Source organism: Passer montanus, unplaced genomic scaffold, assembly GCF_014805655.1.
Source record: "Passer montanus isolate IOZ18808 unplaced genomic scaffold, ASM1480565v1 scaffold16, whole genome shotgun sequence".
Taxonomy (NCBI): Eukaryota; Metazoa; Chordata; class Aves; order Passeriformes; family Passeridae; genus Passer; species Passer montanus.
Genome location: NW_024363160.1, coordinates 5405016 through 5422665, shown reverse-complemented (window position 1 = coordinate 5422665; position 17650 = coordinate 5405016). Strand labels below are relative to the sequence as shown.

Here is a 17650-nt window from a genome sequence, read left to right as displayed (position 1 = left end):
GTACCTTTTCCCATTCCCCTCATTTTGCCTTTCTGGTTTAGCCAAAGAAAACAACTTGGAGGCAGAAGGAAAGAAGAGTCTGAGCAGCTGTTACTAAGACCATGGAATCTTGCTGATTCAGCAAAGAAAGGAACAAGATACATTTATTTAAATGCATTGTGGTTGAACACCATTTACAGGATTGTAACATTAGGTTGCATCACCAATATATGAAAAACCCACAGCTGAGATGAAGCTTTGAGGTCAGAGACAAGAGAAGCTTCTACATCAGTGTTCCTGTGGTGTGAGGGAGTTGCCATGCTCCATGGGGAGCTAAAACTTCCCAGTTGTTCAACAACCTCACCCCAGTCAGCTGCTCCCTGTCAGCAGGGCTGACACTACTGTTTGCCCATTCCTCACTCCAGCCACAAACCCATAAAGCAGAAACAGTCTTATGGGTTTCAGGGTCATAAATTTTGTGCATTAAGGTAAGCATAATTACTTAATTAAGTCTTGGTACACCTTAAGAAATCTATGCATTCTAGTGGGTACTTGTCAAGGCGCAAAAATTCAGCAGCAAGAAAGGGTTAAAATTCAGATGTTCACAGATATCTATGGCTCCAGGCATCATTTGGAAGTGAGTAGGGCTGCAATGCTCTGTTCAAGCACATGTCCATCAGCCGAACTTCCAGAAGCAGGGAAGTCAGCATTTGCAAAAAATATGCCTGATTTTTCTGGGACATGGGATTCACATGCTCCTCTGTAAGTTTTCAATTATTTGGAATGTCCAACTGCTTCTTTCTGTGAGAAATGTTTTCTGACTAGAACATTGCTGACCCATCCATCGGCAGCTAGCAGCACTTTGAGTGGCTCCTGTTATGATATATAGAATAGCTAATGACACTCCTATATGCAGTGATCTTTTATTGAGCAGCAAGATCCTGGGAAGAGTCAAATAATTCCTCTGATCCAAGAACCAAATTCGCTTTGAAATTAAATCAGAAACCCCAAACGAATATACTGACTAACCTGTATGAATGCTCTGCCTAGGATGGATGGCCACGTGGTCTAATAATACTTCATTAACTGTATGGTAGCAAAACAAACTGTAGCTGAATTACTTAAAATTTAAAGGGTCCAGTATTTCCCAGACACTTTTTTTTTACCCTCTGTGCATAGGTCCTCACTAATTAAGGAGGTCCAGCTTTATAGGTGGAGCAATACCAAAAAAGCACCAATAAATTTTTTAAAGCTCTCTAAAACGTTTTAATACCGTATTTCATGTGGCATATACAGAGTTATGATGGTTCATAAGGTATAAAGTTTTTTATTAGTGGTCCATTGGGGAGACTGCATAACTCAGTCACTCTTCTGCAACTCATTTAATGCACATCACCACAGCATTTGACTAGCATACTTAGCACAAATTGAAGTCAGTAAAATATTTGACTCAGCAGCCCATTACGTACTTACACAAAGAGAGAGTTAACTGGAAACTAATTTAGGGAATTAGTGGTTGGTTACAAAACACAGCATAAACAGACCAACTTTTCTCCAGATAAGGCTACATTATTCTCAAAAACCTGTAGGTCTTGCAGTGTTTTTCCCAAAAAATGTGTGCTATAGAAATTGTAAAATCAAGTGTCTTGTGCTTTAACATCCTTTTATTAAACAAATGGTAAAACTGATATGGGAGTTATAGGATTAATTTTTTTCCCTCTCCCTTCATCTCCTCTTTTTCCCACTGTTTAGAAAGCTTCATGTCAAATAAGATAAGCAGGATTGTAAGGTCCTTGCAAAAGCCTACTTCTTTCCATGTTTGACAACATCTGACACACCCAAGTTGTAAGAGCTCAGTCAGCCAGTCCCCAAAGTGCACAGGGATGGTGACACCACACATAGTGCAGTCACTTCTTAGGTGACCATTGCTCTTGATTTCCTTACAGCAGTAGCTAGCAGAGCATCACAGATGGCACCTATCTGTCCAGAAGAGAATAGAGACTGATCATCCTCTGTTATTTTGTATGTCACAAGCATCAGGAGATTAATTTTGTTTTCAGCTGAGAATTTCCTTTGAATTACAAAAATCTTGGTTAAAACCCTCCTGTTTATCATAGAACAAACACAGATGGCTATAGTATACCATTTTCTTGTCTTATGATATGGCATATTGACCTTCTATAAAGAACTTGAAGCTTGTTGTGTGCAGCAGTTAGAAAAGAGGAAAAAAGTGCTCAGTAGAAGCATATTAAAGACCCACATACACAAATGTTCGAGAGACAGGGATTTTAATTTAGATCTTCAGATATTTAAAAGTAAATGTTTGATTCTTCTGTTAAGGTGACAAGAGTTATTTCAATCTGTTCCTACTAATATTAGCCTGTACTGGTTGTATTTATAGAAGGTATATTTTTCAAGGCAACACGTGGCCAAGAAATGAAAATTTTCTTGATTGACATTAGACCAAATGATCTCCTGGAATTGTTTTCATGGATCTCTGAGAAAAGCCTGCGGGTTGCATCATTTACCTGAAATCTACTACACCAGCTTAAAAAGTGCCATGCTCTGCAGCTTGAAACAGGGACATGAGCAATAGACCAGAGAAATGTAATGACCTAATGAAATGCAATGCTCTAAAGAAACAGCTTTGCTTTGGCTTCAGTGTTTAATTATTTATACACAGCAATATTCCCAGTAAGAGACTAAACTTGGCAACAAGGAATAAAAATGTTTTATTCCTCTACATCCTTTTGAAACTATATCTACAATTGGTTCAGGAATATATATATATATATATATATATATATATATATATATAGCAGAACTGCAAAAAATTCCACTGCACTGAATATGTTCCATCCACATACAGCTCTGACATGTCAGCTGGGATGATTGTGTACCTTCCCAGAGCTGCAAGGGAGGTGCAGATCTCCCCTGACATTACTTGATATTTACTAGACTTGAAAAAAGATTGTGCATTAATTTAACACGTTGTCCATCACAATCCAGAAGAAGGAGGAAGAAACAACCTAACTAATATGGAAAGCTGCAGATATTGAATTAGGCAGGAAAAAGCATGCAAAACAGACAAGGCAAATGAATGAGATTGATAAGAGTCAAAGGACACTGAGATAGCTTATAAATAGAAAAGTGGTTTTTAAAGTGCTCTACCTGTGAACTACACTTCACTTAGCTATGAACATCCCACTGCTAACTAAGAAATAAAAAGCTTTTATAGTATATTTGTCTTCTGCAACCCTTAGTAGCTGGTCTACAAACCGAATTTTTGTTTATTTATAAACAATTATAAAATTACTGAATTGAATTATAAAATTAATGAATTTTGTTTAAGAGGCAGGGAATCCAGCCTCTTAATAAATGCTATAGACTTTTTCTGGGGAACCTCAAGGTCTTGTCAGTTTTTCAATATTCCTTTTTTTTTTTTAAATATGTATATAAAACCAGATAGATGGTGCCAAAACTGTTAAAACCACATAAAATCTCAGACAAATGACTTCAACCAGAATTATGATAATCTGGGAAGCTTCAAAATTCTCCAGAATTCTCCCCAACTTAAATTTGTATGTGACCCATGCCTTATTAAATGACACCTTCATTTGAGAACGTCTAAGTGCCTTTAATACTTGATCATTGAATCTAAATGTTCTTTTAAATTCTTTTAACTTCCTCCTTAAAAAACCATCAAAGTAAAAACCATATTTCAAAGAGCTACTCCTTTATCAGCAGTTAATAGCTCAGTTCTGCTGTGCACACACAGGCAAAATCCTCATTGAAATCAATGTCTAAGTTCAGAGACTTCTTTTTCACTGGATGCCTTTAAAGAAGTATGGAATTTCTGTCCCAGAAAAGATATGGCTCAAATTAAATTTCTACAGCAGTTAGATTCAAGGCTACAGGGATGGGTGGGATATACAATGGGGTGGGTCCATCAAAGACATATGGTCTGGTAACCTTAAGAAAACCAGGGTAGATATGGAAGAAAACTGGTGGCAAAGAAGGAAGCCTGGGTGCCATCATGTGATTTAAAAGCAGGGCAAAAATGGCCCTGGACTTAAGAGTTACAGAAAATTTTTCATTGTGCAGAAGCAACTGCACGTAGTACATGCTCTGCTTTGGCCTGACATGGAAATTCCCACTGAAAGGGGTCTGCAACTCCAGCAAGGAAAGTGTTTCCATTTGCTTAGCACAGATTGAAGGGACCTCATCCTATGGCCAGCCTTTGGCCCTGAAGATTAACAGGTTCTCATTTCTCTAACTAAAGGTACAAAGAAGTGCTTGGAAAGAGGCAAAATAAATTTGTGTGCCATCTTTTATATTTACTAGATAGTGGGTATTTACAAATACCCATGTTATTGTTAATATATAATTTTTAATGCATACCTTTATTTTTTTTAAATTTGTGCTTATTGTATAACTTTTCCCAAATTATTCCATTTGGAAACATTGCTTTCATAAAGCATCTTTATTTAAGTTCTATAATGATCAAGTTAAAGGACTACTTGGGAAGACAGCAAACACTTGCAGCAAGATGGATTAATCAGTATCGTAACTGTAAATCACCTTGTGCTCTACATTAGCAACCTCTGAGGAAACTTTTGCATGTTAGCAACAATATCAGCTATGAATTAGTACAACAGGTACTTCCAAAGCCACTTCATTCATTTGTTATATGTTTGATTTTTGGCTAGTATCTGAATGCTTGCCAAAGTTAACTGCGCATAAGGAACAATAAGGAACTGCCACACTTCTTCCCTCTGAGAAAACACACAAATCCTACCCCACTTCATGCACAGTTTCCTGAGTTTGAGCACATGTTCTCAGGCATGGAAATGGCTTTACACAAATCCTACCCCACTTCATGCACAGTTTCCTGAGTTTGAGCACATCTCAGGCATGGAAATGGCTTGCCTTGTTAAGGCATTGACTTGAATATCCCTGGAGGAGCAAGGAAAGGCTTAAACAATGAAATGAGGCTTGAGGCTGAACATTTTTGTCTCATTCATTTATCTGCTGATGGTGTGTGTGTGTGTGGTACAAGTATTCATTACTGTATATTAATCTAGGCATTCACACACAGAAAAATATTTGTATGCTTTTGGTTTGAGCTTACTGTAGAATCAGAGGTTAGAAATTAATATTATTCATTGATGGCAAAAGATAAGGACTTCTATTTAAGAAAACAAATGTATCTATTATCTTGCTTGAAAGTTCAAACAACTAAACTCTGTGTAGGTCTCATGTCACTTTTGTGGCACATTTTTGTGCTTGCTATGATGCTTCTGGATGCTCTGTTGTGTCCTCAACCCTCACTGCTCATATTGACATAAAACTCTTCTAGGAAAATTCTTCTTCAGATGCCAGTGACCTCTGTCTTAAAACTAACATAACATAACACAACACGACGACACAACACGACATGACATATAATATCATCACATAACATATCATCATATCTTAACTTCTTATAACCTCTCCAAGTTACTACAATTTAAAGTGTACAAACAATCCCATGTATCACATTTTTCCCAGCTTCCTCTGATCTGAACTCTATGGTCTTAGATGTCTTTTCCAACCTCAATGATTCTGTGAATGCAATAAAAATCAGAGAATAAAGCAAAATTGAGTAATACAAGTCTCTTAACAGAGCCCACTTGTATTCTTCATGACATGTGGAGACGGTACTTTTATGGCAGTGAGTTTCAGTGGAGCATTACTTCAGCTCAGAAAACATGAATGTACCACCTTGCCATTCCACCTCGAGTGCCAGCCTCTAGTACTGCTCCCAGCCTCTAGAGCTGCTGAGGAACTGAGAATCTTTTTCCCTGGTGGCCTCCTGATTCGAAGCTGGCCAGCCCCCTCTTGGTTGTAATGAGCTAAATGTATAGAGTTCCTTAAGTTTGTCCCTTCAAGCTGTTTTTTCTGACACTTGATTTATTTCAATTTTTAATGTGTATAAATGTTTGTTCTAAAAAGGTAACCTTCCCCTTACCTGAATTTAACATTAATTAGTAATAATTATGAATGAGTGTAGCTCTTGCACAGAGAACAACACAGGAACAGGTGAGAGACAGGATTGTAGAAAAGGCAAAGAAGGTTTTATTCAAGAGAACTGCATAGTTTTTATAGAGCAACATGACAGATTCTATTTGATTGGTTAACCAACAAAAACATTTTCTTTGCTCACTGTCTTTGAAGAGAACAGGAAAACAAAGTAGAAAAACACTACCTGCAAATTGTTTATACTTAACAAGTTATTACATCTTTCTAACTTTCTAAATTTTCTCACAAGGCACTGTGAGAAACACTTGCTCTTTCTCTCTCTCCGTCCCATGGCATCCACAAATGAGTGTTTTAAACTCAGTGGTTTTGAGTTTTTTAATTTCTGGGTACTCAATTTGTGAGGATAAAAGGGGCCTGGAACTTATGGGAACATACACTTCTCCTTTTGAAAGATCTAAAATTTGTTTACGTACAGCACCATTACTGACAACAGCGACCAAAAAGTCACATAAACAATGAAAGACTGTGGAAGAAGCCAAAGTTTTGGATATATATATATATATGTATAGGCAAAGAATAGGTCCTATTAAAAGATTCCATAGTACATTCCATATTCACTGAGACAAGACCTTATTTTTTAAGCATGCATCTGAATGACCCAAACACAGTAATCAGGGATGCATGTAATTTTTTTCCCCTCCTTCTACTCAATCCTAAATTTAAATCATAATGCTGAACTTGTGACGTCACTCTCAATCATTTCCACATGGCTTCACTTGTAGGATCAAAAAGAAGGTGAAGCTCTCTTGTGTCAGCAGAAAGCTGATTTGGGGGATGGAAGATATTTCAGTGAAATTTCTAGTAATGACAAGAAGACTTCAAAGAAACCTGCAGGTAAAGTACTGCTCTTTTTCAGTAAATAGTTGCTCTGCCTCAAATTTAACACATTAATAGAGGTTCAGTTTTAAAAGGGGCTGTGCTCCTAAGGAGATCCTGAGTCTTCAGATGCTTCAGTTCTTTTAGAAAATCTTTCATGAATTTAAAATCAACAGGTGTATTCCAGAAAATAAACCTCAGTGGACACAGGGTAAGACAACAGCATGGTGGGCAGCCCAGCTTCATATTTCCATTTTCTCTGGTACGTTAGTTTTCTAAAGATGGCATTTTGGCTCTGATCAAATGGAAGGGCAAAGGTTACCGAATGTGAGGCTGTGGCTGCTGGAAAAGAGAACCAGTACAATGGTGGGGAAAAGCAGGCCACCAGCATTAAGCACAGAGAGATGTGGGAAACTGGCAAGAAGGAAGAGGATGTCATTTTCTGAGAAACCAGGAAATGAGCTCTGTGTTCAAGCATTTCTATTTATGGTATAAGAATTGTAAATATTGCAGGAGATATTTGATACTGAGACAAGGAAATATGTGTCAGGCCTTTTAGTTTTAAGCCCTTGTCTTTGCATGGGCTGCTTTTGTTCAAGGAAGCAACAATGGAAAAGGAGGGATTTGGGAAAAAAAGGTTTCTGCTGCAGCATTTCCCAAACTATTTTTCCTGTGCCCCTCTCCCAAGTGAGTTCTACTGTTCATGACCCTTCTCTCCCCTTTCCTTCCCAACTCATTCAGCATCCAGCATTCAGGATTACAGCCACTCATCCCAGTTTGCAGCCCTGTATTATCTCTCATACCCCCCCTCCTTTCCCAGAGAGAGGGTGAGTCCTAGTTTGGGAACTGCTGTTTCCACTGGATTTCAGTTCCTGGCAACCTATCTGTAAAATACTTTGACCAAAAGGGATCTGTTCCCCAGAGACTGTGATGCTAATTCTGCTGTGTGGTTCTGGTGTGATTTCAGAATAATCTCCTGGCTGCACACCAGTGTTGTCCTGCTGGGCTTGTCCCTAAATGAGAAAACCTCTACAATGCATTTTTTAAGCATAGCACCTCACAGACTTTGAGGTTAGCTGCACAGTTTGGTTAGCAAAGTGTCTCTGTGCTCATTTCTTTTCAACTTGGAGCCCAAAATATTTCTCCCTCTTCTGCCAGTGGCCCTTATTAATTTAGGTAATTTTCCTTTAAATTTAATTTGTTTTATGTTTTCAAGGCAAAATCAAGCATTACAGGGCTGGAGGATGGGACATACCAATGTTTTCACTGCTCCTTTTTATAATGTAAAGGCAGAAAGTGTGTGACTCTTCTATGCCAGGGTCTTTCCCAGAGCTAGCTCCCATTCCCATTGTATTTATATTCACCAAAGCCACTGACTTGTTTACCTGAGTGAGTGGCTGCTCAATTCCTGGAAGCCATTTACTTATCACTTACAAGATGGAGACAACAGCAGTGCTCAGCTCCCTGTCTATCTACCCAAATATGGATTTTAAAGACTCATTGCAGTCACTTGACTTTGAAATCTCTCAGCCCTGAATACCAGGTAAATAAAACCAATAGGTGGTTTGGTAGAATTTCTGCTATTTTGTTTAAAGTTTTCCAAGACACTCAATCACCTTATCTCTAAACCAGTGTGTCCTTCTCCCACTGTTGTTTATTTTTTTCAAAGATAAAGCATTGCATCTGAAATCCAGGAAGCAATAATGACATGCTTTGGGGAGACTGTGGAAGTGAAGGGAAATTATTAGAAGTCGTGACCTCAGTGGCAACTTTAGACATGAGGTACTTGCCTGGCCCATGCTCATGAACCTTGAGAGGGACACACCAGCATGTCAGGCACCCCATTCTTCACACCACCATTCTTCTGACACCTATTTAGCTTCTTTGCCATGCGCCAAAGTTAGGAGAAATTGCTAGATGCCATCATGGCTTTTGTTACCTGGGGTACCCTGCACGTTTCCTCTTTGTGACAGTAGGTGAATTAGGTTTATACAGGGAGATACATTCTTTTGCCTGAAATTCAAGCCACTAGGGATAAGTCTATCATGAACAAAATATGTTGCTGTACCAACCCTATGTACTCGAGAGGTTTTCCTGCCTGTCCTTCCCGCAGCAGCTTTGCTGTGAGAGGTGTCCCCACACTCATCCCACACCGGCTGCTGCTTGTGCCAGGACAGCCATCTCTGCCTGCCAGAGGATGCAAAGCAGCTCCATAGGGACTGTAGGGAGCACGTCCATCCCAGCTCCTGTCAGGCTAGTGCTTGTGTGAGATGTAGGTGATTGCTAAAGTTGTTTCTGAGACTGCTTGTTATATAAAAAAAGACAGTGACAGAACGGCATGGAAATACAATCTGATGTAAAACTGCAGTGCTATTTTACTTTTCAGAAAGGTTTTGTAATGTGTTTGAATTGGCCACCTGGCTATCTTTGGCTGTGACTGCTAATCCTTCAGTATCCTTGAAGGTGTCCTTGATACTCTAAATTAGCTGATATTTTTAGAATATTTCAATTTTTATTATCAGTTATGCAATGGACATATCACTGAATATTTTTATGTCCGTGTGATTAAAGTACTTAATCCCCTCAGAGAAATTTGCAATGACAGAAACCATGGATAAAAATCAGCTCTAAGTTTAAGAAGAGCAAGAAGTCAAGTAACTTTAGCAGGCACCAATTTTTCCAAAGGGTTTGTTCAGTCTCCTGAAACATTGGGACAGATTTTTTGCAGAGGCAGACTCAATAAGAATTCTATATGGATACAGAGGATGTCTTGTGCATTTATAGAACTGGGGTGCCCCAGAATTGGGGCCCCAGGCCAACACAGAGTTTCTAAGCAGCTGAAAGGACTGTGACAGCAAAGCAGTGGTGTGCATGGGGCTGGGGACAGTTGAGAAACCAAATCTGTGTGTTTAGCAAGAATCAGAGTGGTCCAGATCTCACCCTATGGACAAGAGGCAAAGCTTAATTTGGAATGGGAGGCTCTCTCTGCAGTGACTCATGTTCTGCCAAAATAATCCAATTCATCTCCATTGAAAGAGTGTTCAGAAAACATGGTACATGAAGGGCCTTTCCTGGGATGTCTGCATCATCATTCTGCTTATGGAAATATAGAAACTCAGAAAATACAATCTTTGCATAAGAAATAATGATGTGACCTAATTAACACATCATGTTCACAAAGGAGTACCTTCTGTCCATCAGAATACCAACTTTTTCTATAGTTTTCAATATATTCCTGACTTTGCAAAAATCAATATGTAGAGGAACTTATACACATAAGTTCATATCTTGATCTAACAAGTATTAAGCAATACTAGTTAAACACTTCTGGTTTTGCTAGGTGAGGCTGAAATGTCAGCTTATTTCTCAAAAGCATCACTGATGCCACTTCTTTTTAATATGCACTGTATGTACATAAACAATGTTTATCAAGAACACCTTCCAGGGAATTTCCATTATCTAAACAAATGAGATTACTAATATTCAAAATATAAAAAGGGGCTCTCTTATTTTTGCTTATTTTTTTTACTCTCTGAAAAGAGAAACTGAAATTTCAGAACCACAAAGGGTTTTCACAGATATGTGAGTGAGATTTCTCCTTGGCAAGGTACAGATAGCTATTCTGAAATCCAAGGGGCCCACAAAGAGTGTCTGGGTTTCTGGAATGAATTGCTGAGTTGTACGTACAGGTGCTAAGTGTGATTACGTCAAAGTGTAAGAGCAGGAAATGAGATCACCCAAAGGTACCACAGGCACTGCAATATTAAGAACTGGGTACTGCAACGGTATTTATCTCCAGGTTTCAAATCCCCCCTGTTAAACCCACTTATTAACAATTTTGTTAAAAGCTGTGAAGGAGAACAGGCTGGGGTAGAGGGATACAAAGAATTTGGAGTGAGTTTTCAATTAAAATCCACAGTTTGTTCTGTTTCTGATAATCTCCAAATTCTTTTGAAGAAATGATCATTATAACTCTGTCTAATCTGTTTTCAAAACAAACTCTGAAATAGCCATTGTGTCCACACCTTCTGTTTTTATAACTTATGTGCTTTGATATTGTAATTGATGCAAGTGGGTGCAATTAAATCTTTATTTGGAAACTTGCACCAAAGCAAGTCATTCAGTAAAAAAAAAGCCACCAATGTGCTTTGACTCTAGATTCTCACACATATTTGCACTTACAATCAAAGCTTTTGTTCTGTTAAACTAACAAGGGCTGTTTAGCATAAGAAAGAGTTAACACAGGCTGCCTTACTTTGTGATAATTTTGGGAATAACAGTTGAATGGAAAAAAAATTTGCAGGAAACTATGCTGTCCTAGTAAAAATTACCAATTTTTATTTTAATAAGTAACTCACCACAAGTGGAGAGGTTTAAAAAAGGCGTGATAATATGCCAATGATTACTGTCACTCAGTGATAAAATACTTCTCTTGTTTTTCCTAAGATCACAAGAAAGCAGATCAGATCTCTAGCTCAAAATTGCTTCTAAACTAGGCAGTGAATTCCACTCCACCATTTTCACTTGGGGGATTTCACATCAACACAAGACAGAGATCTGCAATTAGTCGTTTGTTGGCATATCTTTATTTATTAGTTCTGTGACACAGTTATTGATCAGCCATCACATTGCTACTTATAATTCAGGCACTGCTGTCTTAAAACTTAGCTGTGGATTGGTTTGTGTGAAAGGAATTTTTGTAGAAGGGCAAGCATGATTTATTTCAGTGAAATGATCTGTGTGCTTGGTCCCACTACAGGGAAAGGCTGTAAAAGCACAGGGCTTAGTCAGGCTGTCAGCTGCTTCTGGAAAAACTACAGGTTAAAAGCCTTTTTCTTTTGCTCAGGGACTCTCAACTAATAGGAAAAATCTTAAATGTAATAAAATATGGTGTGTATATGTACATGCATATATTCACATATATACAAAATATAGTTCCTTTTTCTTCTGAGAAAGTTCAGGTAGACCACCACTTTACCACCTATGAAGCAAAGTCATGAAAACACACAGTGGGTGTAATCAGGTTTAAAAACTCTTACAAGTGGGTATAAAAACCTCTATATTCATTTATCTAGAAAATACCATCTTGGCCTTCTTGAGAACCCAAGAAGATGTTTTCAAAAGGGCACCCTTTGGCAGAAGTGAGGTTATTTATGGAGTTCCTGTGTCAGGCTGCCTTCCTGACAGGAAAGGTCAGCCTTCTCGTGTCTCCAGCAAGCATGGCAGAGACTCTAACCTCAGTCTATCAAAATGAGGAAACCAAGCTCAACTGCACTGAAACTTTTTTATTGTTGATTAGACTGGTTTAAATAGCATCAGGGCTAAAACCTAAAAATAATGCTTGTTATCTGAAGATTGCCTCTTGAGATAATTCAGCATCTCAGGGATAGGTCTCATATCCTGTAGTAGGACAACTGCACATCAGTAGAACTTTCTGTCCCTAGTGCCATCCCAGAGGAGGTGGCCATTGTAAAGTTTCTCCAGTTTGACTCATCTTGAGTTAGTGTGAGTTCTAAAATTTGATTTTAAACCAACTTAAGCCCATTTAAGATGAGATTGTCTCTGAAGGAAGATGAATCTTATTTTTTCTCTCCCTTGGCTCTGTGCCTTTTCTTGTGTCAGCACTATCATTTTCATAGCTTTGTGGTCTGATTAAACCTGAGTAAAATTTAGCCACTCAAAAAACCACCAAAGTGGTCTGCTATTGTTTACACGAAGGAGTGAGTAAGAACACAAACCATGTGAGCAGAGTTAGGGAAAATAATGGATTTTTCCTGCCAGAGGTTTTTGCTGTATGTGAACCTGTCCTTGGAAGCTGCATCACCTGCAGCTGGAGTATAGCTCCTAGCCACTTCTGTGGAGCCAGTTGCTGGACTGTAGATCAAACCACAGCCCATACTACAGTTCTTCTGCAAATTCTGATTTTTCCGTGACTCCTGATAACATCCAGTTTGAAGAAAATGTTAGAAAGGCCTTGGATTTATTAAAGTGCAGATTAAAAACAAGTTTCGAAACTAGTTGCAAAATGGCATTTCTGTCCTGTTTTTAGAACTATGTGTACAGCCTTGGGAAGAGAATGAGCCAACTATAAAAAATATTCTGAATCCCTTAGGACAGAAGAAAGAACAGCTCTGCCTTTTACATTAATCTAACCAACCAGGTTTTACCTTCCTACTCATTGATACCAGAATGAAGAGGAAAAATATTTATCCCTCCCTTCAAGCGAATATGGAATTCAAATAAAAACAAAATAAACCAGCCAGGCAAATAGTACAACTTCCTGCTCCAGTCCCTCTAAAATTCAATTTTACTGACATAAGCTTGGAAAAGATTCAGTGCCCTAAATTACCACTGAGAGTAAATAATAGTTACATTTGCCATGACAGGAGATTTTGGGTAAGTGTCAACCTAAGGACAGCAGATGGGACGATCTGTTGGGAGTTTTCCTTTGCTGCTGTAGAAGGTTTTGCGTGGACAGGGAGGGACAAAGGAGGCCTGAAGGGGTACTCAGGCCCATAGTGGAACCAGAAGCAGAAAGTGCTTTTCCAGCCAGAATTCTATTCTGTCTCTTTCAGTCCTGACCCTTTCCTCTCCCCCGTGTCCCTTGCCCTTTAGTGCTCACAGTCTGGGAATTGCCACGAGACTGTCTAAGGAGAGAGGGGGAATGTGGCTGCTGTGCTAAAGGGCAGTGGAGGAGAGTGGTGGGTACTGAGAGGAAAAAGGGGAAGCCATGAGGAACAAGATCAGAACAAGGTCCTCCTGTGCCACAGCTGAAGAGAAAGTACAGAGAGGAGCAGGCCACCAAAAGGATCAGGAATCTCTCTTCTGACCCACAGCCTTGTCAGCATGCTGGAAATGCCATGTCCAGCAGGCTCTGCAGCCCAATGTTGTTTTTTTTCAAATTTTTGTGAAAACCTCCTTGAGGAGGATCAAGGATGGAGATGTTCCCCTAGGACCTTTTTCTAGCCCCTCCAAACATTTAGTCTTTCTTTGAAGACCTTTCAACTTCCTGCCAATAAGCCTGAATGCCCTCAGCCTCTTTTACTTTCTGAAATTCTACTAATACCTTCTTGTTCTACAAAGTACCATGCCTTTTTCCTTCCTTCCTCCCCCAAATCCTTCTGCCACTGCTACAATACTGAATTTTGCCTATCCTTTGGAGAGCACAATTACAGCTAATCAATACAGTTGAACAATCTTCTGTGCATTGGGACCCTTAGATGGTATCACCACTCTGCCCAAACTAGCTCTGCCTGGAAAAGAAAGAAATTCTGTTTCCATTAACAGTGAACACCCTCAGCACTGCCAATAAAGGACCCACACTGTGATTTTTCTGCATCTTGAAAGATTTTTCTGACCTGCAAAGTAATTGTAATGTCTTCCAGCAACTCACCATCCCACATTAACTCTTCTCTCTTGGCCTTTCTCAATATTACATTTCTCTGTCTTCACTTTTTCAGTTTTCTCTACAATTAGTTTGGGGTGTTTTGTTTTTGTTTGGGGTTTTTTTTGTTTTTTGTTTTTTTGGGTTTTTTTGTTGTTGGTGTTTTTTTTTTTCTGACACAGGATGTGAAGCACAGATGTTTTTAGGAGGTGAATTAGAGGTTTTGGCAGTAGAGTGAGGAACTTATGGCATTTTGGCATCTACAAAAAGAATGGCAAGTGGCTTGGGTTGGTGGGTAACTTTCCTTCTTTTTTTCCTTCTTTTTCCTTTTTTTTTATAGTAGCTACATGTGAATTGTTATCTATATGTCATGTTTCTATATATACTGGATTATTATGGTTTTATTTTGCTTTCAATCTATGATATGCCTAATTTAGGCCCAGTAACAAAAATTTAGATATAGAATTATATACACATGTAAATATATATATGTTCTATATACATATATATTTAATTCTACTATTCCACATTACTTATACATGTCTACACATACTTTTTTAGGGATGGGTATTGGCATTTAAGTAATTTCCATGGGCAGGAGAAGGTAATAGTTACACCCAAGACAATTCTACAAATCCTTTTGCTGGAGCCAAGTTTTCTCCATGCAATGAATACTGCTTTATCATTCTTTTGGTGACATAAAACTCCATTATGGCTTTAGTTGTGCTAACCTTAGGTGTTATGACTATGTCATGATTTATGATCAGGAGGGCTTTGAATGAGTCTGCCAGATGTTATGGCTGTGTTGCCCTACCTGTTTATTTGTATGTCCTTACATGAGATGCCAATTTCTTTGAGGTTAATTGTCTTAGCAGGTGTAACTGTAAAGTTAATTGTATGTGAGGCAAGGTAAGAACATTGGCCTCTTTTCTCAGTGAGAACAGAAGTGAGACTGAAAAGTCTCTGCTACTCTACAAAAAATTACTGTACACAGAGGTATAGCTGGTCCTGCAATGTGTCTGCTCTTTCTGCTCCCAAATATTCTCATTATTATATCTGAGATGAGGTCACAAAAGGGTTAAATGAAATGTTTTCCTAAATTGTTATGGGATTTGCTGATACTTTGTTGTTATAAAAATAAAAGGGCTACAGGGGCTGATGCTTCCTTGACTCTCTAGGAAAAAAAAGAATCTGTATGTTAAACTGTGTGTATTCCCACGCTCTGTCCAGAACAACATCATGGACACATTTGTTTTTTTTAGGCAAGTGGTACCTTGATTATGTGCAATATTAGAAGTATGTTCAAAGGGGAAGGAGTAATATTAAACCTTTATAATGAAACCTTTGCCGATTTTGGTGAGTTTAACATGGAGTCATCGAAATCCTTCATCCATTGTTATTGCAATTTTTTCAGGCTGAGAATTTTGAGTAGGAGCTAGGATGATAATTATGTAAGAGGGAGGGACTTAAAGATGACCACTGGTCATCACTTTACTAATACTTAACATTAAAAGCAATGAGACATTCTGGCTTCTAAATTTTTGGCATTTTTTCAATTTTTGTTAAGTATTGGATGGTTTACCTCAAATTTTTTTCAGTAATGAAATTGAACTCTGTCCAAAAATGTGAAGTCAGCACAAGTTCTGAGAGCATGTTGCTCTCTGAGTTCTCACACTTTTAAAGCCTTATATACTCCATATACACTCTCTCCTTGGTGTGTTAACTACTGCTGAGAATGGGATCACCTACCTTGTGCAGACTGGTTAAATATGTTTATTTTCCTGCCTATATTTGCCCCTATTTTCCAGATGTCTGGTGTGTTGAGCTCTTCCCAGACGCAGTGATCACTTGTTTACTGTGCTGGAGTTGAAACTCATGGCCAGCTGGCAGCTGAGAAGGGAAGAACCACAGCTTCTTGGTGCATTAAATCGTCATATTAGGCTCTAGCTTGGAAAAACTTTTGCTGGCTCTGTTTTCTTTTTCCCTAACAATGACATGACAAATATACCGGGTTTTCATTTGTTGGAGTTTTTTGGTCTTCTTTATTTAATTCTGGGATACTAAAAAAAAAATAATAATAATTTAGCTATGACAAATCTAATCAGCTCTTCTGCTAGGATAAGACACGTGCCTTTTAATTGCAGTGACCTTGTTTGGTAGTGAATTACTATGCAACCACTAATGAGGGAGTTACCTTAGAAGAAACAGTAACCAAAAAGAATCAGTGTTTTGAGAGTGGGTGTAAGTGAAGAAACACAAATTTGAGACTGACAATTATTTCAACTCTTAATCTTCTTCTGGAGGCAAGTGATAGTGATGACAACAATCTGACAAATTGTAAAGCCCTGTGATGAATTGAGTCAATTATGATCTTTTGTCTGTCTCACCTGCACTCTATCCTCTGTTCTGGTTACTCCTCAGGGGAACTGTTTTTAGTGTTGCAGTCCAAAGACAGATTGTAGCTGGGTATGACTTACATACCATCTGATTCCGTTGCAGGGAAGAAGGAGCAGGGTAGAAGAGCTTCCTTAAAAATTGAAGTCTATATCCTTCCATCCCACAAAAGCTATGCAGAGGCAGGTAATCCTGATTCTGGAACTGTGCCCTTAATGCATTTCTAAAGCAGTCCTTTTGTAGCTAGCACTTGAATGGCTTCCCACTAAGAGAGTACGTGTATAGGCCTATGCACATTTCCCCAGAAAATATGGAAATTCTGAATTTTCATGTGTGCTGTATGTGACTCACCAAATTTCTCAGTATTTTTTATATATTAACCTTATTGTGATCTTACACAGAATAATCATTGCTGGAATATTTTGTTCAGGTGAACAGGCTTGAGCAGGGACAGTGAGAAGAAAGCTACCTAGCATGCCCTAAAAGTTATTTATTTCTTCTTCCTCTGGCCAGGTTTTTGATCTTTATGCCACTCAAATGTCTCCAAGTTTGGTAGATGAGTTCTGAGAGCCCACTGAAGCAATTTAGATGACTGTAATGTAGGGATGCCTGACTCCTGAGTCTTGCAGAGCTCTGGGCTTTCAGCATGGAGGAAACACTTGTAAAAGACCATGTGTTTCTGAAATTTAGGTGACTCCAGGTTAAGAAACAGTTCAGCAGACTTTTGCACAGAATATCATTTGGGATTTAGCTCACAAATTTTACATGAGCCTATGGCTGACTTTGGAATGCCCACATATGGAGAAAAAGAAAATGAAATGCTGGCTTCACTAGCAGCTGCTGTATACTCAATACTTTTGATCAGACCTTTTTTACTAAGGCTCCTAAACATGGATTTATGAGCCAACCTCTAAAAATCTTGGCTGAAGTTCTTAAAAGGAATTCATCTCTCTTATACTACCCACCATGAGGCTCCAAAACTGCCAAATTCTTTAA

General features: G+C 38.6%; 1 protein-coding gene across 3 annotated transcripts in view; it reads left to right on the top strand.

Annotated features, from left to right (window-relative positions):
- Window positions 1–17650, top strand: part of SULF1 (sulfatase 1) — a 179298-nt gene that overhangs the window by 36496 nt on the left and 125152 nt on the right. For all 3 annotated transcript variants that reach the window (XM_039702867.1, XM_039702873.1, XM_039702869.1), the window contains one exon: window positions 6783–6894. The gene's annotated coding sequence lies outside the window, so the exon portion shown is untranslated. The remainder of the gene's footprint in view (window positions 1–6782; window positions 6895–17650) is intronic.